General features: G+C 43.8%; 1 protein-coding gene and 1 non-coding gene across 2 annotated transcripts in view; one reads left to right on the top strand and one right to left on the bottom strand.

The window, feature by feature from the left end:
- LOC126195287 (uncharacterized) overlaps positions 1–24,562 on the bottom strand; it is a 710,394-nt gene that overhangs the window by 69,285 nt on the left and 616,547 nt on the right. The gene's annotated exons all lie outside the window — the stretch shown is intronic.
- On the top strand, positions 6,062–6,136 carry Trnat-cgu (transfer RNA threonine (anticodon CGU)). The gene has a single exon. It is a non-coding gene; the product is annotated as a tRNA-Thr (tRNA).

Here is a 24,562-nt window from a genome sequence, read left to right as displayed (position 1 = left end):
TCGTCTAATGTACTATGTATTACTTAAGGTCGCAAGATGCATCTAATATGTCTTAGAATGAACAACACACATATGTGTACGATGGGACGAATAACGTAATTATAAAACAAAAAGTATAATGAGAAACTATCAACTGAATTCTGCTTTCTCTCTTTATACAAGGACCACGAACCTAATTATTCGGAGTTGTTATGGTTAAAGAGATGTAGGAAACACTGCATAATTTAACTAAAAGAACTAAATAAATAACTTGATGAAATATGGATTTTAAAGTAACATGTATTTCTCTCATATAACAAATACGGGACCCAACGCTCCTCATTGCCCGAAACTTCTATCACTCTTCAAGGGTTGAAGAATGTATGCCAATGTCACCGAATGCCTATCACATAGAAAAAATACATGATTTTGATGAGACCCTTGAGTTTTTTATGGACGTAGCGCCCTTTATCGCAGCATCAGTGCTCAGTAATGTTTGACTGGATATAAATCCGGAACTTTGCACGACATTCGAAAGCATACACTTCCGAGTGGCTCTTAGTTAATTTTTGTTTGGTTTCAATATTTACACGCTACTGTTTACGTGTACGTAGGCATCTATTCCAGTAGGTAAAGAGATTGAACGGTTGACAGGGTACATTCAAAAACAGAACTTTGTCCAGTTATTTCTATCCAGGTGCACTCATCCAACCAAAAAAAAAAAAAAAAAAAAAAACCCAAAGTATATTGTACCAGCTTGCGCTGTATCTGCTATCCCATTCAGAGAGGAGAGTTACTGGATCTCCACAAAGCTAGGCTTCCATCCTCGTGTGAACAACAAAACTTTCCTTCGGGTTATGTCGCTAATAAGTAACCCCTTGAGTGCGAGCTCGCAAAAGGCCAATGATATTTTACGGCATCCGACGCACCACATTTGGTCTACTACGCAATCACAATATTCGCTGATAATGGCAACAGGGTGCGGGGCTGGAATTATCCAATGGAGAGCACAGCATGAGGCTACGGAGCGTAGAGGAACTGCTTAGTCGACAGTGAATCAGTGCTAGTGGTGTTGAGGCAAAATCAGACTAATGGCAACGATAAACAAAACAATCACTGAATTATATCAAAACAGAAGTTTCCGAAGTTGAAATTTCTTTAGAAAGGAACCTAAGGGATTTATCACACTGAGAAAGAAGTGGAAGATAGAATATTAGCGTTTTTGCAAGATGAGTCAGTGGAATGTGTGGTGTCGTAACACGTTCGCCTGTGCGGACAACGTACATGAGGAGTACAATGATGACGATACGAACGTAACAAGGGTAAATGATACTGAACCAGATGTCGAGTCATGTAGTTCATCATCCATGTCGGACAGGGAGACACAAATCTCGTCTCCACTGAAATGTAGTCAAGGACAATCCTTGTCCAAGGAGGGGGTACTGAACATAATTACCTACATGGAAGATATTCGCAGCACAGTAAAGAACAATTATGAACTGATTTCGAGTAAGTCAGTAATATGACACTATAGCGAATAAGAAAAACTACGGATATTCAAGGGAGGACAGAGAGCACTTGCTATAAAAACTGGTGTTTGCGCGTTTCATTGACGCTCGATACAAATTACAGAATGTGGATGATACTGACCTACTACGATACACACATCAAACCGCGCGCAGCATAGGTAACAGCGATTTCATGGCAAGCATTGGATGGTTGCGTAATTTCAAAGTAGATGGTTGCGTAACTTCAAACAGCGCTACTGAATTGGAAGACGTAAGGTAAGGAAATTTCAAACAAAGCTTCAACTTGATGATGCAGAGGAAACTGCGGAAGCAGCCCGAAAATTTGTAAGTGAGATAAACAAACCTATCCCGTCTTTCAGTTAGGAATTTGTTTTCAACTTCGACCAATCGGGATTAGAAGAGGAAATGCATATGAAAGGGACCCTGGAAATTAGAAGTCCCAATATAGTTGTGCCAAGATCAACTAACATCAATGCCTTAACGCATACATATACAAGTATAGGGACTGTTAATCTGGATGGTAAACTGGCTGGAAAGTTATTTATTGTGCTGCGAGAAGTTGGAGGTACTCTGTCCTCTACCATTCTTCCTAGTGTGCAGTGAACTTACAAGAGCTGTAGGGAATACTTCCGTCACCGCAAGCATGAGTGGATAACATGTGCGCAAGAGAACTACAACTACGGCATGAGCACTGATTTTGAGCAATAGCTGGTCAAAATAATTTGCTTTTCCTTTATTCCCAATCAGTGTATACAAATCATACTCATTTAGAGTAAACTATCCCTCCGAAAAGTGTGTGACATTGCAGTTCATACCACCCGGAACCAATGGAAAAGTTCGGGCCCTGGATGCTAGTTTTTCCATGTCTATAAAACATATCGCACTATCTGCTGGTACACCTTAGAGGATATCCAGTTCTACCACAAGCTCCACGACAGTCTGTTTCGCATTCGGTTACATGAAATCACATTCCATGTGTTCTCATCACCCCATTACATCAATATGATTTTATATGCAGTCTTTAATAGTGGATTTCGTCTTCAGTCTTGATGGTGCGGACCGACCTTTGTGATCACTATGAGGTACCATTCTCCTTTCTGTGTTCACAGTGCAAGTCAATGGTTTGTTTTGAACATTTCTTAAATGTCGACGATTTTTGTTTTGTGAAATTTAATACCTGTACCCCATAGAAGTTTGATCTCTGCACCTCCCGGACACTCATTTTCTGTCACCTACCTGATGTACATGGTGTGTCATTAGCAGCTAATATGTTTCCTGTCATAATTGTTAAGAAAACACTTTATATGAGTCTTACTAATGATTGAACTTGCAACCTCGCACGCAAGGGGTTCCTTGAAAGTCGCAGAATTATTGTCTAAAGGAATTCCTGTACGACAAGATGTAATGGATTAGTTTCCTTGCCGGCTTATGGTAATTGAGTCAATCAACACGAAAACATCGGCGGACAAGGACCGCAATCACAAGTAGATCAAGCTTTCCGCACACTTCCGTAGCTGATCCGAATGTGTTCTTGTTGCTGAGATTTAAAGAAGCCCTATATTCTTCCCCTGCAATGGCCTTACTGCTTCCCCACGAATATTTTATTTTGCACCCTTTGGCCTTTTGCGGACTCTCACCCAAGGGGCTCCTTATTGGTGACATAACGAGAAAGAAAGTGTTGTTGCACGAGGATGGAAGCCTAGCTTTCTGGAGATCCAGTAACACTCTAGATGTCCACCTATTTTGGTAGTGACAGAGCCGTTTGAACAACTCCATCTAATCTGTTTACTACAGTCTCAGACGCAGATATCCTTTTCCTCTCCAGTACTGTGTTCCCAAAGATTGCACATTTCCATCACGCACATTACCCACACGTTCCATTTCTCGTCATTTGGGAACAATCCTTCACAAAGATGACGGGCTACATCTTCATTATCAGGCTGTCTCTTCTCTACATGTAAATCCATGAGGTAGGTTACCTACAAAATTGCAGTACCGGGACCGGTTTACCACATCATCTACATCTACATCTACATACATACTCCGCAATCCACCATACGGTGCGTGGAGGAGGCTACCTCCTACCACAACTAGCGTCTTATCTCCCTGTTCCACTCCCAAACAAAACGAGGGAAGAATGACTACCTATATGCCTCTATACGAGCCCTAATATCTCTTATCTTATCTTTGTGGTCTTTCCGCGAAATATAAGTTGGCGGCAGTAAAATTGTACTGCAGTCAGCCTCAAATGCTGATTCTCTAAATTTCCTCAGTAGCGATTCACCAAAAGAACGCCTCCTTTCCTCCAGAGACTCCCACCCGAGTTCCTGAAGCATTTCCGTAACACTCGCGTGATGATCAAACCTACCAGTAACCAATCTAGCAGCCCGCCTCTGAATTGCTTCTATGTCCTCCCTCAATCTGACCTGATAGGGATCCCAAACGCTCGAGCAGTACTCAAGAATAGCTCGTATTAGTGTTTTATAAGCGGTCTCCTTTACAGATGAACCACATCTTCCCAAAATTATACCAACGAACCGAAGACGACTATCCGCCTTCCCCACAACTGCCATTACATGCTTGTCCTACTTCATATCGCTCTGCAATGTTACGCCCAAATATTTAATCGATGTGACTGTGTCAGGGGCTATACTGCTAATGTAGTATTCAAACATTACGGGATTCTTTTTCCTATTCATCTGCATTAATTTACATTTATCTATATTTAGAGTTAGCTGCCATTCTTTACACCAATCACAGATCCTGTCCAAGTCATCTTGTATCCTCCTACAGTCACTCAACGACGACACCTTCCCGTACACCACAGCATCATTAGCAAACAGCCACACATTGCTATCCACCCTATCCAAAAGATCATTTATGTAGATAGAAAACAACAGCGGACCTACCACACTTCCCTGGGGCACTCCAGATGATACCCTCACCTCCGATGAACACTCACCATCGAGGACAACGTACTGGGTTCTATTACTTAAGAAGTCTTCGAGCCACTCACATACTTCGGAACCAATCCCATATGCTCGTACCTTAGTTAGGAGTCTGCAGTGGGGCACCGAGTCAAACGCTCTCCGGAAGTCAAGGAATATGGCATCCGTTTGATACCCTTCATCCATGGTTCGCAAGATATCATGTGAAAAAAGGGCGAGTTGCGTTTCGCAGGAGCGATGCTTCCTAAAGCCGTGCTAATGCATGGACAGTAACCTCTCTGTCTCAAGGAAATTCATTATATTCGAACTGAGAATATGTTCGAGAATCCTGCAACAAACCGATGTTAAGGATATTGGTCTGTAATTTTGAGGATCCGTCCTTCTATCCTTCTTATATACAGGCGTCACCTGCGCTTTTTTCCAGTCGCTCGGGACTTTACGTTGGGCAAGAGATTCATGCCGTCTGCTTTATCCAATGGAACACTGAGGCTCCAAGAGGTACAGCAGTGTCATTTAGGTTGCCTACTCATCAGGCGTTGAGAGGTGTTACGGCGTATGGCCATAGTAGTTTCGGTGTGCTCCATAACGTATGAGATCTTTGTCATCCTACTTTGTTTCACCCATCACATTGGCGGAAAGAGACTGTTGCTCTGTACGATGCCAGCCGGCGGGTATTTATGTGGGCTGCAAGGGCCCGACCAACAGAGTCCACTGGAAAGACAGCCGGTGGGCCGACTTCCAGAGCCGACGCCCAGTCTTTTAGTTACAACGAACGCCTGCGGACAACAGTTTGCAACCAGCCATTGATGACCGCTGTCATCACTTCACGATTAGACTTGGAGAATTTATTGGAAGTGTCTACCAACCACGTTTGGACCTTGGCTCAAGTCACGCTTGTCAAACATGGTACCTGACGTCGGATCCCTCCTGAATGAATGTTAAGTATTGCTTATAAATTAGTCGGTAATAAATAGTGTGAACTTTGCCTCTGAACACTCAGTAGCCTCATCTGCAGCCATTGGCGGTGAACTGATATAGTCACTTGCGTGTTTAGTGTTTCAGTGCACTGAGGCCGAGGACACCTCATTGCCGAATTGTAACGTACAACAAAGCGCAGTGCAACACTAACTCCAGTCACGAGTTCTTTATGATGGAACGTAAACGTAATTTGTTCAGTTTCAAAGACAGCCAAGCTAAATGTCTTACACATGTATGACGGTAGTATCTGTTTCCGAAAGAACAGTTACCGTTGATGACCATACGGCTTTGCTAGAAATGAAATGATAATTAAATGGACAACCTAGCTGCAAACAGGCGTTGATGTACTTCATTTGGGACATGTTGAAAATGTGTGCCCCGACCGGGACTCGAACCCGGGATCTCCTGCTTACATGGCAAACGCTCTATCCATCTGAGCCACCGAGAGCATACAGGACAGTGCGCCTGCAGGGACTTATCCCTTGTACGTTCCCCGTGAGAGCAATGAATATGATGGGCAAACATCTATTAGGCGCAATACGAATGTAGTGGTGTGGACATGTTGGGAATGTGGGTCTCACGGAGAGCGTGCAAGGGATAATTCCCAGCAGGCGCACTGTCCTCTGTGCCCTCGGTGGCTCAGCTGGATAGAGCGTCTGCCACGTAAGCAGGAGATCACGGGTTCGAGTCCCGGTCGGGGCACACATTTTCACCATCTCCCCAATGAAGTACATCAACGCCTGTTTGCAGCTAGAGTGTCCATTTAATTATCATTTCCTTACACATGTTCCGAAAACCAGATCTAATCCGTCAGGAGCGGCAAATATGAAAAGCTACTGTTTGCTAGAGTATGTTGCCTACTTTGACGGAAGGACCTGGTTTTGTCATTAAACATAACCTGATGAGAAATACGATTTGCTTTAAGACTGGATTAGATAGCTGCGTGTAACGGTTCATTACTTGTGTAGTATCTTCGTCAACCGCTGAAATTTCGGAAGATTAACATCGCGTTATCTTGGAGACCGATAACTGTGCAGTCCAGCTTAAGTCCCTTGTGGGCGGATCTACGCTAACCCTCAACCCAAATATGGCTTACAAAGAAATCCAAAGGCACCGTAAAGAACCAGTACGATCACACAAAGAAAGATAACCAACGTTTAGTGTTCGCGATAGCGAAACATTAATTAACAGCTCTTGGGCGAGTCACACTAACTTCGTCCCTCTGTTCCTTGGCCAGAGAGAGAGTAGGAAGCCAGGCAGAATCCGAGAAGAGGGAGACGGAGATTTTGCTTAAGTAGATGACGTGGTCACAACACGCAAGAGAATTTTATTAAGATGGTCCCCGAGCACTTATGATCGGACACACATTTCTGCCGCCAGATGTCCTTCATGAGTCTATGAAGTCAACATTTTAGGACTCAAATGGCTCTAAGCACTATGGGACTCAACATCTGAGGTCATCAGTCCCCTGTACTTAGAACTACTTACACCTGACTAACCTAAGGACATCACACACAGCCATGGCCGAGGCAGGTTTCGAACCTGCGACCGTAGCAGCAGCGCGGTTCCGGATTGAAGCGTCTAGAAGCTCCCGATCACAGCGGCCGGCCTAACATTTTAGGAGTAATGTCGAGTGAACTGTCTGTGAATCGTCTGGTAGACAGCTGTGAGAAAAAATCCTGTGTTCGCCTATGCCTACTTGAAAGGTATATCCGAGCTGATCAGCGTAGCAAATCAACGGTCGTCCGTCTGAAGCCTGGTTGCCACACAACTCCCTGTGTCACAAGCTAACACTCTAACCATTTCACCGTAGGACTAACTCGGTGTACAACATTACTGAAATTTTACAGTGTTAATATTAGGTAAACAATTCTTTTAAGAGGCTATGATTTTCACCTTTTAAATATTTGTGAATAATCATGATTTGCTACAATGGCTGTACATCATTTTATCAAAAGTGCTTCTCTTAACGGCTACCACTAATTGTCTGGACGTGTCTAACATATAATTTTTCATCCATCATGCCAACATTTTTTGCCTCTACACTGTTATTCAATTTTATCCAGTTAAAAGCGAATAAACTGAATTTCCGTCCACACAAAAATGTGTGAAAGCATACGTCAGTGACATTAGACAGAGGATAGAGTAAGATGTCAGACAAGGCAGTCCTCTCTCGCTATATTCATTTAAGTACATTACAACCGATCAGCAGCGGCGCAGAAGTATTTTATTCTGTTTGTTCATGATACAGTAATCTTCCTAGTTTTCGAAAAGTCATGAAGCAAATAATAAAAATTTTGTGTGATGCCTTTGTCAACCACAAATTGAAAACAAACACAAAAAAGACTAAAATAATTGTGATAGGTAACTTGAACACAAAAGTAGGGCAAACAATAAGATAGGAAATACAAAACTTATGCAGGTAAATAAATTTCCTACTTGGGAACTACAATAACGGATGACAAGAGAAATATGATGAATAGTAAAAGAATAATTCCAATAACCGAACATGCCTTCAGATGTGAGTAATTTATTAATAGCCAACCACATACATATAACAAAGGGAATTTAATACATTTATTTAGAACATTTTAAGCTATGTTTGTGGAAGTGGACTCTGGGAAAACAGGAAAAGATTAAATCTGAAGCAGTAGGTATGTGGATGTAGAGAAGAGCCACAAAACATCCTGAGTTGAGAGAAAGTCAGTTATGAAATAGTAAAATTAAATAGGAGAGTACACAGTTTAACACGATGCAGTGAGGAAGAACTACTCGTAAATATAGAGGGTGTTTCAAAAATGACCGGTATATTTGAAACGGCAATAAAAACTAAACGAGCAGCGATAGAAATACACCGTTTGTTGCAATATGCTTGGGACAACAGTACATTTTCAGGCGGACAAACTTTCGAAATTACAGTAGTTACAATTTTCAACAACAGATGGCGCTGCAAGTGATGTGAAAGATATAGAAGACAACGCAGTCTGTGGGTGCGCCATTCAGTACGTCGTCTTTCTGCTGTAAGCGTGTGCTGTTCACAACGTGCAAGTGTGCTGTAGACAACATGGTTTATTCCTTAGAACAGAGGATTTTTCTGGTGTTGGAATTCCACCGCCTAGAACACAGTGTTGTTGCAACAAGACGAAGTTTTCAACGGAGGTTTAATGTAACCAAAGGACCGAAAAGCGATACAATAAAGGATCTGTTTGAAAAATTTCAACGGACTGGGAACGTGACGGATGAACGTGCTGGAAAGGTAGGGCGACCGCGTACGGCAACCACAGAGAGCAACGCGCAGCTAGTGCAGCGGGTGATCCAACAGCGGCCTCGGGTTTCCGTTCGCCGTGTTGCAGCTGCGGTCCAAATGACACCAACGTCCACGTATCGTCTCATGCGCCAGAGTTTACACCTCTATCCATACAAAATTCAAACGCGGCAACCCTTCAGCGCCGCTATCATTGCTGCACGAGAGACATTCGCTAACGATATAGTGCACAGGATTGATGACGGCGATATGCATGTGGGCAGCATTTGGTTTACTGACGAAGCTTATTTTTACCTGGACGGCTTCGTCAATAAACAGAACTGGCGCATATGGGGAACCGAAAAGCCCCATGTTGCAGTCCCATCGTCCCTGCATCCTCAAAAAGTACTGGTCTGGGCCGCCATGTCTTCCAAAGGAATCATTGGCCCATTTTTCAGATCCGAAACGATTACTGCATCACGCTATCTGGACATTCTTCGTGAATTTGTGGCGGTACAAACTGCCTTAGACGACACTGCGAACACCTCGTGGTTTATGCAAGATGGTGCCCGGCCACATCGCACGGCCCACGTCTTTAATTTCCTGCATGAATATTTCGATGATCGTGTGATTGCTTTGGGCTATCCGAAACATACAGGAGGCGGCGTGGATTGGCCTCCCTATTCGCCAGACATGAACCCCTGTGACTTCTTTCTGTGGGGACACTTGAAAGACCAGGTGTACCGCCAGAATCCAGAAACAATTGAACAGCTGAAGCAGTACATCTCATCTGCATGTGAAGCCATTCCGCCAGACACGTTGTCAAAGGTTTCGGGTAATTTCATTCAGAGACTACGCCATATTATTGCTACGCATGGTGGATATGTGGAAAATATCGTACTATAGAGATTCCCAGACCGCAGCGCCATCTGTTGTTGAAAATTGTAACTACTGTAATTTCGAAAGTTTGTCTGCCTGAAAATGTACTGTTGTCCCAAGCATATTGCAACAAACGGTGTATTTCTATCGCTGCTCGTTTAGTTTTTATTGCCGTTTCAAATATACCGGTCATTTTTGAAACACCCTGTAATTGGGTACCTATTTCATCTTAACAGCTTCATAACATTTTCTTAAAAGGAAACTTACTGGGCATGAAATGAAGAGGCGCAAAAGACTCTTTGCCGTTTTGAGTGTAATAAAGTGCAGTAAGTACAACCAAATGGTAAAGATCGGGACAGGCAGAGGATTATGGCTACGTGAACAAGGCGTAACATTTAGTGGTGATGACGATGACATGATGACATGCTTAGCCACCTTTTCCTTCTTAGCGAGACCTTTCTCTGCGGACTGGCTGTTCGAATGATGGAATGATGATTTCGTCATCTAGTAGCTCTGTCCCACATACAAGCAACCACTGAACACAACGAGAAAAAAAATAAATCTTCATCTATGTAGTCGGAGAGTTGACTGCTTTTGCTGACGCACTTCTCAGCTCGCCGACTTCCGCTGACTTCCAGATCGTTAAGGGCTCACATGCCTTGTGCGTGTTTAATTTAAACAAAAGCCGTGGAGTATGTTGGCTCAGCGATACATATTTCCTTGCTGCACGATTATAGAATACGTGACGCAATTCCACGTGCAATAAATGCATTACGTGACTCTAGAATGATAAAGCAGGGTTTCTTTAGAATTACGGCCGGTACAGGGCTCAGAATTCCGCCACGCCCCGTCTTCCGGCAATCGGCTGCTGCCAGTATTCGGCGGCCGCTGTTAAGTTGCCAGCCACTCATGTCACCTACTCAGGTGCCTTCACCTTCTCGTGCACTGTGTTCCCTCTCGAGGTCCCTACTTATCCTGGAAAGATTAAGGAAATCTAAACGTTGAGCAAAGAGCACTCTCTTTATGTAATAAGGAATGTGATTCTGCGTTGAGCAAACATAATTTTCTTGTGTTACTACGCATACATGTTTGGAGAAGTTTCTCCATCTTCAGTAGGTTTTCTTTATTATCTGTTCAACAATTTACATTAATATAAGTATTGGCAATATACATTACATTACTAAATTTAACTAAACCAAACTCCGTCGGAAGAGACCTTGGAAGGCCCAACGGTACCGACCGGCCGCCGTGTCATCCTCTCAGCCCAGTGGCCTTAATGGATGCGTATACGGAGGGGTACGTGGTCAGCACACCGCTCATCAGTTTTCGTGACCGGAGCCGCTACTTCTCTATCAAGTAGCTCCTCAGTTTGCCTCACAAGGGCTGAGTGCACCCCACGGGCCAACAGCGTTTGGCAGACCGGACGGTCACCCATCCAAGTGCTAGCTCAGCCCGACAGCGCTTAACTTCGGTGATCTGACGTGGATCGGTGTTACCACCGCGGCAAGGCCGTTGGCACAGTACATTACATTACTATGACTACAAAAATCAAAATTACTGCTCAGAATAGGATGGCGGAATAAACCCACACAAACAGTGCATTAGGAAGTCCCACTCATTCACTCTGTAGAAGCACGAAAACGCGAGATGTGCAAAACGTAGGTACCCATATTTATATCTGCTCCAGCTCCCCAACCAACATTTCTGAAACTCTAATCACAATCAGCATGGATTACAACACGTTTTACGAAAAATAGTTCTCTAACCTAACAAACTGTACTCAAGAGTAAAACTGCTAATTTTTGTTTACAAAACAACATAATACAATGACAGTAAATCTATAGAAAAAAAATCGATATATTACTCCTAACATTTGAGAAATTACGCTACAAAACCTTGATAAACGCTTATTTATTGCAGATGTCATGCTGAAAGCCAATGATAATAGCAGTTCTGCAAATAACAAACTGACTAGAGTACACCACCATGTAATAATAAGCTATATGTTTAGTTTTCATGTAAATATTTCTGTCCATATTAATGATAATGTAAATTCTGTAATCTATAAATGGAGTAAATATCATAATACATAAATTATTTTTACACTGTTCAACAGATAAAAAAAAACACTAGACATGGGGAAACATCACCGACACCTGTACGGGTAGTAAAAAAAAAAACTTTCCTTTCTCAAGAAATACATTTCCTTATTACACATTAGGAAGCAAATGCTGACAGGGAAAGAGCTTCGACTGTAAAATGATTAGCACTCCCCTGTTTTTACTGAGCCGTGGCTGGCTCGCGTCATGCCTTGTTTTTTATCACTGGTTGTAGTCCAGTGGTGTCTTATTTCTTCTTCGGTTACCGGCATAACGTTGCTGTCTTTCCTCCGTGAGTGGCAGCAGCAGCAGAGTGTATCAATACTAGTATCGCCGTACTATTTTTGGTGTGGCGGATATATTTTCCGGGTGTGCTGTGGGTGGCAGTCGGTCGATTGGGGCAGAGCAGTGAGGAAGTGTCCGGGGTGTGTAGTTAGTCCGGAGCCGCTGGCGGCGTACACGCGCGGTTGGAGTTGTGAGGCGCTTCTTGCGAGGGTTACGAAGTACGTCGCTCACCGATCCTGGACACTAAAGTTGAGTGCCCATTTAACCTACTATCAAGCCTCAACTGCTATCAAATCTCTTCGTTTGATCTTGGTTGTCGCTTTCTGGGAGATTCCCGCAAGCAACAACGTGTGTGCATTGAAGTCGGCTAGAGTTGCAGCCGTTTTCCTGTGTGGTGGTTAACTTAATTTAATTCATTCCTTCATTAATGAAGTGTACCAGCGGTATCTTCTGCCTTGTGGCCGTTGACGTTCCGGTGACCTGCCCTGGTCGTTAATGTAGTTTTTGGCAGTGTATTTTCCTTGTCGTGTTGATGTTGCATGGCACGGCGTGTAGTTCGACAGCTGAGGTATTGTTGATAGTTTTGGGCGATTATTCTGACTTTGCTGCATTGGACACCAGTACCCAGAACATTGTGCTATTGATGTCTTGTTGTCGCTTTGCTGGTCGGGTGGAGCAGAACTGATCTTGTTGGTTGGTTCGTCGACTGGCTTTCGGTGGGGTTGCCTTCCGATTAAGACGTTATCGGTCTGGCTGCCTGTCTCACCTAAACGTGCGTTTGTGTTACCTTCCCAGGCCAACCCTTGGAACTTCCTGAGTGCCGCTCCTTGTGTTTTAAGTAGTGATTTCCTTTTTAGTCTTAACTACTCTGTGTGGCCTTCAGCCGCGTGTTAGATTAATGAAAATTGCAAGGCTTTTCTTCTTGAGCCTTAAGCCGTAAAAAAAATTGTTTCTTGCTTGGCATGTGGCCTTCAGCCGAGTTTTATGTGAAGCATTTTAGGATAAAGGCTTTAGCCTATTTTACTTGAAATTTAGAAGCTCTTTTCTTTAGGCCTTAAGCCGTAAAATTGTTTTCTGCATGGTGTGTGGCCTTCAGCCGAGTTTTATCTGTCTTAAATTCCAAGTTCACAATCCTTGCCTTGGCCTTAAGTCGTAAGTATGTTCTTTAGTTCTTTAGTATGAGGCCTTCAGCCGAGTTTTGCACGATATATTTTTAGATAAGACCTTAAGACTTTTCAAATTGAAATCTCTTCTTCCTAGGCCTTAAGCCGTTAAATTGATTCGTTGATATGCGGCCTTCAGCCGAGTTTTCAGTCTATTTAGATTAAACACTGAAAATGTTTGTCTCGGCCTTAAGCTGTAACTCTGTTCTTGAATAATGTGTGGCCTTCAGTCGAGTTCCATAAGAAAAATTTAAGCTAAGGCTTTCAGCCTCTTTATATTGAAGACAATTTTTTTTTTCTAAAGAAGTGAAAACTCCAGAAGAACTCCTGTACCTCATTTCCTTGCTTAGGCCTTGTGCCTTTGATTTTCGATGTGCCCTTCAGCCAATCTACACTCCTGGAAATTGAAATAAGAACACCGTGAATTCATTGTCCCAGGAAGGGGAAACTTTATTGACACATTCCTGGGGTCAGATACATCACATGATCACACTGACAGAACCACAGGTACATAGACACAGGCAACAGAGCATGCACAATGTCGGCACTAGTACAGTGTATATCCACCTTTCGCAGCAATGCAGGCTGCTATTCTCCCATGGAGACGATCGTAGAGATGCTGGATGTAGTCCTGTGTACCGGCTTGCCATGCCATTTCCACCTGGCGCCTCAGTTGGACCAGCGTTCGTGCTGGACGTGCAGACCGCGTGAGACGACGCTTCATCCAGTCCCAAACATGCTCAATGGGGGACAGATCCGGAGATCTTGCTGGCCAGGGTAGTTGACTTACACCTTCTAGAGCACGTTGGGTGGCACGGGATACATGCGGACGTGCATTGTCCTGTTGGAACAGCAAGTTCCCTTGCCGGTCTAGGAATGGTAGAACGCTGGGTTCGATGACGGTTTGGATGTACCGTGCACTATTCAGTGTTCCCCGACGATCACCAGTGGTGTACGGCCAGTGTAGGAGATCGCTCCCCACACCATGATGCCGGGTGTTGGCCCTGTGTGCCTCGGTCGTATGCAGTCCTGATTGTGGCGCTCACCTACACGGCGCCAAACACGCATACGACCATCATTGGCACCAAGGCAGAAGCGACTCTCATCGCTGAAGACGACACGTCTCCATTCGTCCCTCCATTCACGCCTGTTGCGACACCACTGGAGGCGGGCTGCACGATGTTGGGGCGTGAGCGGAAGACGGCCTAACGGTGTGCGGGACCTAGCCCAGCTTCATGGAGACGGTTGCGAATGGTCCTCGCCGATACCCCAGGAGCAACAGTGTTCCTAATTTGCTGGGAAGTGGCGGTGCGGTCCCCTACGGCACTGCGTAGGATCCTACGGTCTTGGCGTGCATCCGTGCGTCGCTACGGTCCGGTCCCAGGTCGACGGGCACGTGCACCTTCCGCCGACCACTGGCGACAACATCGATGTACTGTGGAGACCTCACGCCCCACGTGTTGAGCAATTCGGCGGTACGTCCACCCGGCCTCCCGCGTGCCCACTATACGCCCTCGCTCAAAGTCCGTCAATTGCACATACGGTTCACGTCCACGCTGTCGCGGCATGCTACCAGTGTTAAAGACTGCGATGGAGCTCCGTATGCCACGGCAAACTGGCTGACACTGACGGCAGCGGTGCACAAATGCTGCGCTTCTAGCGCCATTCGACGGCCAACACCGCGGTTCCTGGTGTGTCCGCTGTGCCGTGCGTGTGATCATTGCTTATACAGCCCTCTCGCAGTGTCCGGAGCAAGTATGGTGGGTCTGACACACCGGTGTCAATGTGTTCTTTTTTCCATTTCCAGGAGTGTAGTTCTAAGTTCCAGGGGACTGATGACCTCAGGTGTTAAGTTACATAGTGCTTAGAACCATTTGAACCATTTTTGAATTACCGTTCCATTCATATGCTTCTATGAATACCACAACACAAGCGGCTGTGTCTGGAGTGATGCTGTGAAATCATCATCCTCTTTGTTCAGCACAATATTTTTCAGACCAATGATATTCCTGAAAATCGCCCAAAATTGAACCCTGCCTTTTTGAATACATACTTCATTCAAAAATCGTCGTCTTGGAATATCATTTTATGGGAATAGTTAATCTCCCGAGCACACTGTTTAAAGAACATTTATCATTACGCATTACCACACTGCATCGTATGGTATGCACCAGTCTGAATATGGTTGCGAGATTTTGTTTGAAAATAGAGTTTTAGCTTAGCCGCTGCCTGGTTGCTGTTTACTGTTGTGCTCTCGAGAAATCTACAACTATGTTGTCAAGACGCAAGATAACTGGAAATTTTGATTAGGACCATATAATTGTTTTATTTCAATTGCGCATTTTATATAAAGACAAATTTTAATCAGACGTGTTACAGTTCAGTTCAGATTAGGTTACGCTTAGCCAAAGCTAACGAGTTTAACCTGGATAATAGTTCGTGTGTATATAATTTTTCTAATATGTAGATTTATCTTGTTGACTGGGAGGTAGACCTGGGCTAAGTTTCATTCAGAAATATATAGTGGAGGACTTACAACTTGACACCTCGCCAGCGGCGCCGAGGGTCGAGGTCAATGGAATAACAGGAAAATTTCCAACGCACTTAATGGAAGACTCTCGAGTAAGATTTAGAGAGGTAATTAAACATTAAGGTGACCACATGTCGAGGGAAGGGTCGAAGGAAGAAACAGACTATAGAGGTGGAGATGATGTTATTAACATATATTGCAGAAAATCAAGCTCAAAATTGGCTTGATGTCTTGCAGAATATGTTAATGACATAAACTCAATCACTTGAAAATGGCGTAAAAGGCCGAAACCTGAGTCGTAATTAAATAAACAACAATTCAGTCAAAGGGCGATGTTTTCATTTAAAAACTATTGTATGACTGTTGCTCAGCAACTTCAAAAACTGAAGAGGGCTTTGTGCAACCAAAGTCAGTTAAGAACGATGTAAAAGAATTATGTAGCAGTGAGCAGAGTTGTTATTCAATTTTATTACCGACTATAAAAAGGTAGTGAAGCTCAGCAGCAGCACTTGACGGAGCAGGAAACACTTCAGCTATGCCAACGCTGTGACAGACTCTAGTGGAAACATACACTACTGGCCATTAAAATTGCTGCACCACGAAGATCACGTGCTACAGACGCGAAATTTAACCGACAGGGAGACGTTGCTGTGATATGGAAATGATTAGCTTTTCAGATCATTCACAAAAGGCTGGCGCCGGTGGCGACACCTACAACGTGCTGACACGAGGAAAGTTTCCAACCGATTTCTCATACACAAACAGCAGTTGACCGGTGTTACCTGGTGAAAGGTTGTTGTGATGCCTCGTGTAAGGAGGAGAAATGCGTACCATCACGTTTCCGACTTTGATAAAGGTCGGATTGTAGCATATCGCGATTGCGGTTTATCGTATCTGCGACAATGCTGCTCGCGTTGGTCGAGATCCAATGGCTGTTAGCGGAATATGGAATCGGTGGGTTCAAGAGGGCAATACGGAACGCCGTGCTGGATCCCAACGTCTTCGTATCACTAGCAGTCGAAATGACAGGTATATTATGCGCATGGCTGTAACGGATCGTGCAGCCACGTCTCGATCCCTGAGTCAACAGATGCGGACGTTTGCAAGACAACAACCATCTCCACGAACAGTTCGACATTGTTTGCAGCAGCATGGACTATTAGCTCGGAGACCATGGCTGCGGTTGCCCTTGACGCTGCATCACAGCCAGGAGCGCCTGCGATGGTGTACTCATCGACGAACCTGGGTGCACGAATGGCAGAACGTCATTTTTCGGATGAATCCAGGTTCTGTTTACAGCATCATGATAGTCGCATCCGTGTTTGGTGACATCGTGGTGAACGCACATGGGAAGCGTGTATTCGTCATCGTCATACTTGCGTATCACCCGGCGTGATGGTATGGGGTGCCATTGGTTACACGTCTCGGTCACCTCCCTCTTGTTCGCATTGACGGCACTTTGAACAGTGGACGTCATATTTCAAATCTATTACGACCCGTGGCTCCACCCTTCATTCGATCCCTACGAAACCCTACATTTCAGCAGGATAATGCATGAACGCATGTTGCAGGTCCTGTACGGGCCTTTCTGGATACAGAAAATGTTCGACTGCTGCCCTGGCCAGCGCCGGCAAAGTGGCCGAGTGGTTCTAGGCGCTACAGTCTGGAACCGCGTGACCGCTACGGCCGCAGGTTCGTATCCTGCCTCGGGCATGGATGTGATGTGTATGTCTAAGTCCTAGGGGACTGATGACCTAAGAAGTTAAGTCCCATAGTGCTCAGAGGTTTTTTTCTTTTTTTTTCTTTTCTTTTGCCCTGGCCAGCACATTCTCCAGATCTGTCACCAATCGAAAATGTCTGGTCAATGGTGGCCGAGCAACTGGATCGTCACAATACGCCAGTCACTACTCTTGAACTGTGGTATCGTGTTGAAGCTGCATGGGCCGTTGTACCTGTACACGCCATCCAAGCTCTGTTTGACTCAATGCCCAGGCGTATCAAGGCCGTTATTACGGCCAGAGGTGGTTGTTTTGGGTACTGATTTCTCATGATCTATGCACGCAAACTGCGTGAAAATGTAAGCACATGTCAGTTCTAGTATAATATATCTGTCCAATGAATATCCGTTTGTTATCTGCATTTCTTCTTGGTGTAGCAATTTTAATGGCCAGTAGTGTAGTACCTGCGGTAGCGTCTTATAATATTCATTGGAATAGTGCTGAACAGATACAGCCTGTATCCGTCCCAAAGAATTAGAATAGCAAAAACACGTTACTGTATTTACTTATTGCAGAGCGCAGGAATCAGTCGTCCTTTTCTGCAGGTTTTATTTGGCAAATCGAGATTTCGGCTAGTGCTTAGCCATTGTCTGTGACTGACCCCCGAACAACCGGGAACTGACATCGATTGAGACTGGAAAATAGTGCACTGATAATGGCTACGCACTAGCCGAAGTCTGAACTTGCTAAATAAAACCTGAAAAAAGGACGACTGATTGCTGCCCTCTATAATTTGTAAATCATATCAGAGTCGCTGAGTGCACCAATGTTTCTAATGGAAGGTAACCTGAACAAGTTACTGCTTGGAATTGGCCTCTTGTAGGTGGGCAAAGTGGCCTGTGATTACTAGTGAAATAGTTCACACTGTTGATGGTTGATTAATTAGTTCAAGCGACCGTTAGTTAGCTGACGGAGTGACAGAGTCAAGCATTCGTCTCTGATATAGATCGTTTCTAGCAATTATTGAAAGCACAGTACATTCTGATAATGGGTTTTGGCCCTACACCTCGCTAAGCAAATGTGGTTTTTCGAACAAAAAATGGATTAAAGGGAGAGTAATAACCTGCTACTTCGGATAACCATTCGAGCCAAGAGTTACAAATCTTGTGTCACATACCCCTCTCCAGCCAAGGGGATGTTCTCCCTCTCATCTCCGCTATGAAGTTTGAGAACAGAGCAAACTAAACCCACAGTGTCGTTAATGTCCTGATTGGGCCCCGCAGGGGTAAGGAACCTGTGCAGGGAAGTGACAACACTACTTCAGATGTCCATCGTTGGCGAATGTGGCAGATCTGGGAAGAGCTCCCTTTCATGCAGTGATTTGGAGAAGCATTGTGATGCTACTCCAGGGGATGACTGTATGGGGAGCCAACAGGTATGACATCAGCTTACAGCTGGTCGTCATTCACACAAATCTGATGGCACAGCAGTACGTCACGCACATTTCACGAGACAGTATCGTGGCACAACTTTTTGTCTCTATGAACTATCTGGGTGATGTTGGAGTAATCCTGTGGCCAGTAAAATCGTCAGAAATCAGATCTGTTCCAGACAGGACGAATTGGGACCAGCTCGGACGTCCATCCCAGTACCAGTATCAAGAATATCAAGCACCAGTTACAACAGTAGCGGCCTAACTTGCCTCAGGGAAGGAAAAAAAAAAACAAGTATGTGACAGCCTTTCCAACAGAACCAGTGCGTGCATCTACGCCAGAGGGAGTGCGTAATTTTATTGATAAATGGGCTCATACTGCCAATTTCGTTGTAAATCTGACTCGATACTGAAATGTCTCAAATAACGTCACCTATACTCTGAAATTTGAAACTTTGATTTCCTCTCCTTCACTCCTTCTGGGTACTTCATTTATTTCGTCAGGCACTATAAATATAAAAGATTTAAGTATTACTCCCGTGAGCTTTGCTCACACACGACGTCTTGAAAGCAGTAGGTGCAGGTGAACAGATAGATTCTCTCTCTTTAGACTATAGCAATGCGCTCTACACTCCACAACATCGTTGACCTGTCATCAAGATGTGATCATTCGGAGTACCTTCGCTAAAATGTGATTCGCTGCAGGAATATTTAATTTGTAGAACAAATTACGTCGTACTGGACAGCGAATGTGACACAGAAGCAAAAGTAATAACGTCTGTGCTCCAAAAAATAAACAATTTATCAGTTAATATCAGCAGTTGACGATTCAGTTGTATAAGGGGACGTATTGTCGTTGCGCGATCGCAGAGACATACCAATTTTCCACTTGGTATAACGAAATATACAAGAGGTTAACCGTGTAGTGCCTGATTACAAAACTAGTGAATATCTTGACCACGTCTCGCAGTAAAAGTGTTTTGGAGGAGGGGGCGGACGGGGTGTGAGGGTGGAAGTTCCTGCTACGAAGAGATATGAAATGAGACAATTACGTAAACTCAGCATCAGGGAAGGCGCACGGGGGACTTAGATATGTCCAAAGGGTTCTCGGAAAGTGCAGAACATCTGTGAAGGAAATCACATACAAGACGCTGGGACTACCAGGTAGTGTCCCAGTATCGGGCGTCCTTATCGAGTACTAGTGACGATTGGTACCGGACGAATTCATAGACGCGTTGTCAGCATCGTAACAGGTCAACTTAGACTCTATGAAAGTGTAACAGAAATGCTCTGGGAACTTAAATGGAAGTTCTAGGATGAATGCTGAAGTACTTCTCCCAAAATCTGGCTAAGCAAAATTTAGAGAACTTTAATTCGAAGAAGCCTATGCTGCTGCCAACGTATATGTCACGTATGCACAGTAAGTGCAGTATGGGTGTGGAATATAAAATAAAATAGATGGAACTGGTACGATGCGCCGTCATGTTCTTCACAGTAGCTTGTGAAAGACTTGTGTAGATGCAGCAGTAGAGCTGTTGAATTAGTGACACCTGCCTACCATCGTTTAGCACTCCTTTTCTCTTTGATAATGGCTGCGATATGTTCAGTATCTCTGAAGCTGAACTTTGTTCATAGCGCACGAAGTTCAAAATCTTGTACTTTCGAAGAAAGTAGAAGAACATGAGAGTCAGTTTCTCACTAACCTATCAAATATGATGAAAGTCATGCGATATCCTATTACTTCCATCATCTAAACCCGCTTTTCAAATATAATTTCAGACTACAGAACGTGTCGTGTCCAGTAACGACTATAGCTCTGACCTGTTGATAAGCGCTTAAAGTGGCACCATTCCTGTAAGTTGGTTAAAAGGAAAAAGTCACGGACTTCCCTACATGTAGGAAACATTTCATACAGCCTGTGAGGGTAGTATTGTGGAGAAATATTTGTTGGTCAGTCAGTCAGAAGAGTGATAATCAGATTATCGGAATATAAGAGTAGCTGGAGACTAGGAAAAATTCAAACGATGTAGAACATGGTTTAACAGAAAACCACCGATACGATGTAGATTGTCGTGTTTTACATAACACTGCGAAAAAGAGAAAGATAACGCTACTGTGAATACTTGAAATTAATGTACATCAACAAAGAGCGCCAGCTTGTTTTTTAACGATCAAACGTAATTTCCTTTTTCATTGCTAAGTTTCAGTTACATTACAATAGCTAATTCAGCCTTAGTTTTATCTTCTACTAAGTGTAACAATTTTAATATAAAACATTAATATTCATTTCTTGTTAATTATAACGATTCCTGAGTAACGGAAGAGTCTAATACTTTCATATTTAAACACTCTGTATTCATTTATTTATCGTATTTTCTGTATCTGTAACAGAAATATGGAAAAAGTTCGAAGAATGACAGCACGTTTTGTATTATCGCGAAATATGGGAGAGAGTGTCACAGAAATGATACAGGATTTGGGATGGAAATCATTAAAAGAAAATTTTTTCGTTGCGACGGAATCTTCTCACGAAATTCCAATTACTAACTTTCTCCTCCGAATGCGAAAATATTTTGTTGACACCTACCTACATAGGGAGGAACAATCACCACGATAAAATAAGGGAAATCAGAGCTCGTACGTAAAGATATAGGTGTTCATTCTTTCCGCGCGCTATATGAGATTGGAATAATAGAGAACTGTGAAGATGGTTCGATGAACCCTCTGGCAGGCACTTAAATGTTATTTGCAGAGTATCCTTGTAGATGTAGACGTAGATGTTTCATGTCATGTTATCGGTGGTTGAGACATTCAGTTTCATCTGAGAACTGTCGAAGAGCCCGGAAGTTGGCTGCTGATCGAACAAAAAATATTTTACAGTTCAGTTTCCTATTTGATATTGTTCTCATAGTCTGTGAAGAACTCACAGATTATTCAGTTCATCTTAAAAAACCGAAAGTCGTCATGAAACAGCGAGAACAGTAAAAATATACTGATTAGCCAAAATATTACGACAGCTGCAATTGCTAAATTGAATGTCAACTCATAGCACTGCGGGCACAAGACGTTGTGAGGAAGCTATTATGTGCAAGGTAGAGACGAATGAGAACTGTGAGTAGACAAAAAGACGATCTATGCCTCAACAGAGATTATGTAGGTCGAAGTCTTGTACGCTCGCTTAAGCAGAACAGTCGGCGATTTGTGTAGATCTGACGACAGAGTTCAGTTCTGCTGCAGCCACCAGTGTTCGGAGCACACTGTTCATTGCGCATGACTGGACATAGTGTTCCATAACATCGACAAACGATTGCGTCTGTTAGGATTGCAGAGAACATGGGGTCATCGATATTGGGAAGTGCAGAAATGGAAACGTGTCAGTTAGTTAGATGTGTGGTAATCGGGTTATCAGAACATGTGAGTTACTGGAGACTAGGAAATACAGATTCAGACTATGTGGAACGTGTTTTAACAGAAAACCATTGATTCGATGTAGGTTGTGAAGTTTTTAATACTGCTGTGAATACTTGAAATTGATATACGTAAAGCACAGAGTGTGTTTGCCGTTAGTCCAGATCGCCATTGCTATGTACGCCCTCATTTGCACCGTGCACGGTAGGAGACTCGTGGAGCAATATGTTTGTGTGGGGAACATACACGTGTGGTAGTAATCGAAGGTACCACGACAGCTGTAAACTACAAGAATATTACTGTAGACCGACTGCATCCCTTTGTGCGTAACGTTTTTCCTGATGGTGATGGCATCTTCAGCATAACAACAGTCCATATCGAAGGCCAGAATCGTGCTGCAGTGGTTTCAGCATCAAAGTTAACTCATGCAGGCGTCTGTAGGTGGGAGAACACATTGCACTAACAGTGGGCGGAAGCGGGACATCTTCCTTGTGTATTTTCGGTCATTCATAAAGACTGGGAGGTCTGGCAGCACGCATTAATTTCATTACCACCTCATCTGCCATACCAGCTTCTTTTAACAAGTTCCCTGTCTTTCTGACGATGGCCTGTGTTGGTTCATGACTAAGGTTCCGAGACGTACCATTCTCTAATAAAATGAATCTCCTTCAGATGATTGCCTTGACTGTTCAGAAGCACAGTGGCAGTTCCTTATTGGCTAGCAAGACAAAAAAGGCCTCGTTGTCACGTAAGGAGCCTAAGCTAGCTACCAGCTAACTTCCAGTCTCATCATGACCAAAGCTATGTCATGATTAATAGTACTCTGGACGAAAGACATGGCTTTTACCAGTTATCTGAGAAAAAGGACATGGTTGACTTGTCAGCGAATAAAGGTTCTGTACACAGATGTCTACGTTAATTACAGGATGATACGTCCCGGAAGAAAAGTCGCGATCCGTCACAGGCCATCTTCAGAGAGACAAGGATGTTCTTAAGAAACTCTGGTATACGAGACAAAGTTGTGAATAACTTACTGACATAAGCCGTCAAACATCCTGGGCTTTATGGATTGTCAAAAATACCAAGGAAAGTGTCCCTCTTAGGCCCATAATTTGTGAGATCATTTTTCCCACCTTAGACTAGAAAACATCTGGCAAGATTATCAGCATCCAAACTAGGACACTGTGAACACCTCACTTTCATGTGTCGTCAACCACGTGGAAGTTTGAGTCTTGCCGTGGGTGGTGCCCGGATAGCCTAATGGTAAGGCGTCTGCTCACGATAAGCGGGAATTCCGGGTTCGAGTCCCGAACCCGACATTTCATTACACAGCATATTCGCAATTTCGAGTACATTTCATGTATTTCATAACGGCTGTAGTCGCTGCAGTACATGTTGCTTTGGACATACATGCATGTCCAAAGGAACAATGCACCGTAATTCGGAATAACGCCGGCACTGCAATATCGTACTCAGGAAAATGGATAGACAAAAATGACACAAATTTTAGTTTGAACATAGCTTCACCTATGTCAGCATAAGACATGCTCGGACTTTTGGCGCAACAGTCCCATAAGGATACGTCAAGTTGTTCTGTCGCGTCCTAACAACGTCACACCTTTTACCGCTATGAATATTATAAGGTGATGGCAATGGGATCCCCCTGTCTCTCGCTATCGCGAATGCCTTCACAGAAACCTTTGAGGAACAGGCTCTGAAATCTATAATGTTTCGTACATCTTGATTCTTAAGCTACGTTACTGACATGGCCTCATTGTGAAAATGCACTTTACCAGACTGTCAACCACATGCACAGCATCCATCCCAACATCAAACTTAGTATCGAAATGGAGAAGAATGGAAAGCTACCATTCTTCAATGTTTTGGCTGAGCAGAGGAGTCTGGCTCAGTGATTCAGAAGACCAATGCTCACTGATTGTTACTTGAACGCCGATAGTTTTCACCCCTCTGTATACAAGAAAGTGACGCTGAACACGTTAGTACACGGGGCAAAGGATGTTTCTCATAACAGCCACCTACAGTCAGAATTTCAACGTTCGAGTCCTCCCTCGGGCGTGGGTGTGTGTGTTTGTCCTTAGGATAATTTAGGTTAAGTAGTGTGTAAGGTTAGGGACTGATGACCTTAACAGTTAAGTCCCATAAGATTTCACACACATTTGTACATTTTTTGGAACATTGCAAACCCTTTGATATGCCGATAAACGAAGGATGCTTCGTAATTTCGTGGAAGAGCACAAGCTGGCTGCGTTCCTGTCACAGTGTGTGCAGTGTGCAATGAGCAGCAAGCTATAACCTGTGCTGCAGAGCAAAGTTTTCCGACTCCCTTCCAGGATACAGTAAATTACACAT

Source organism: Schistocerca nitens, chromosome 7, assembly GCF_023898315.1.
Source record: "Schistocerca nitens isolate TAMUIC-IGC-003100 chromosome 7, iqSchNite1.1, whole genome shotgun sequence".
Classification (NCBI taxonomy): Eukaryota; Metazoa; Arthropoda; class Insecta; order Orthoptera; family Acrididae; genus Schistocerca; species Schistocerca nitens.
Note: the sequence above shows the minus strand (reverse complement) of the source record. Positions and strands in the feature narration are given on the sequence as shown.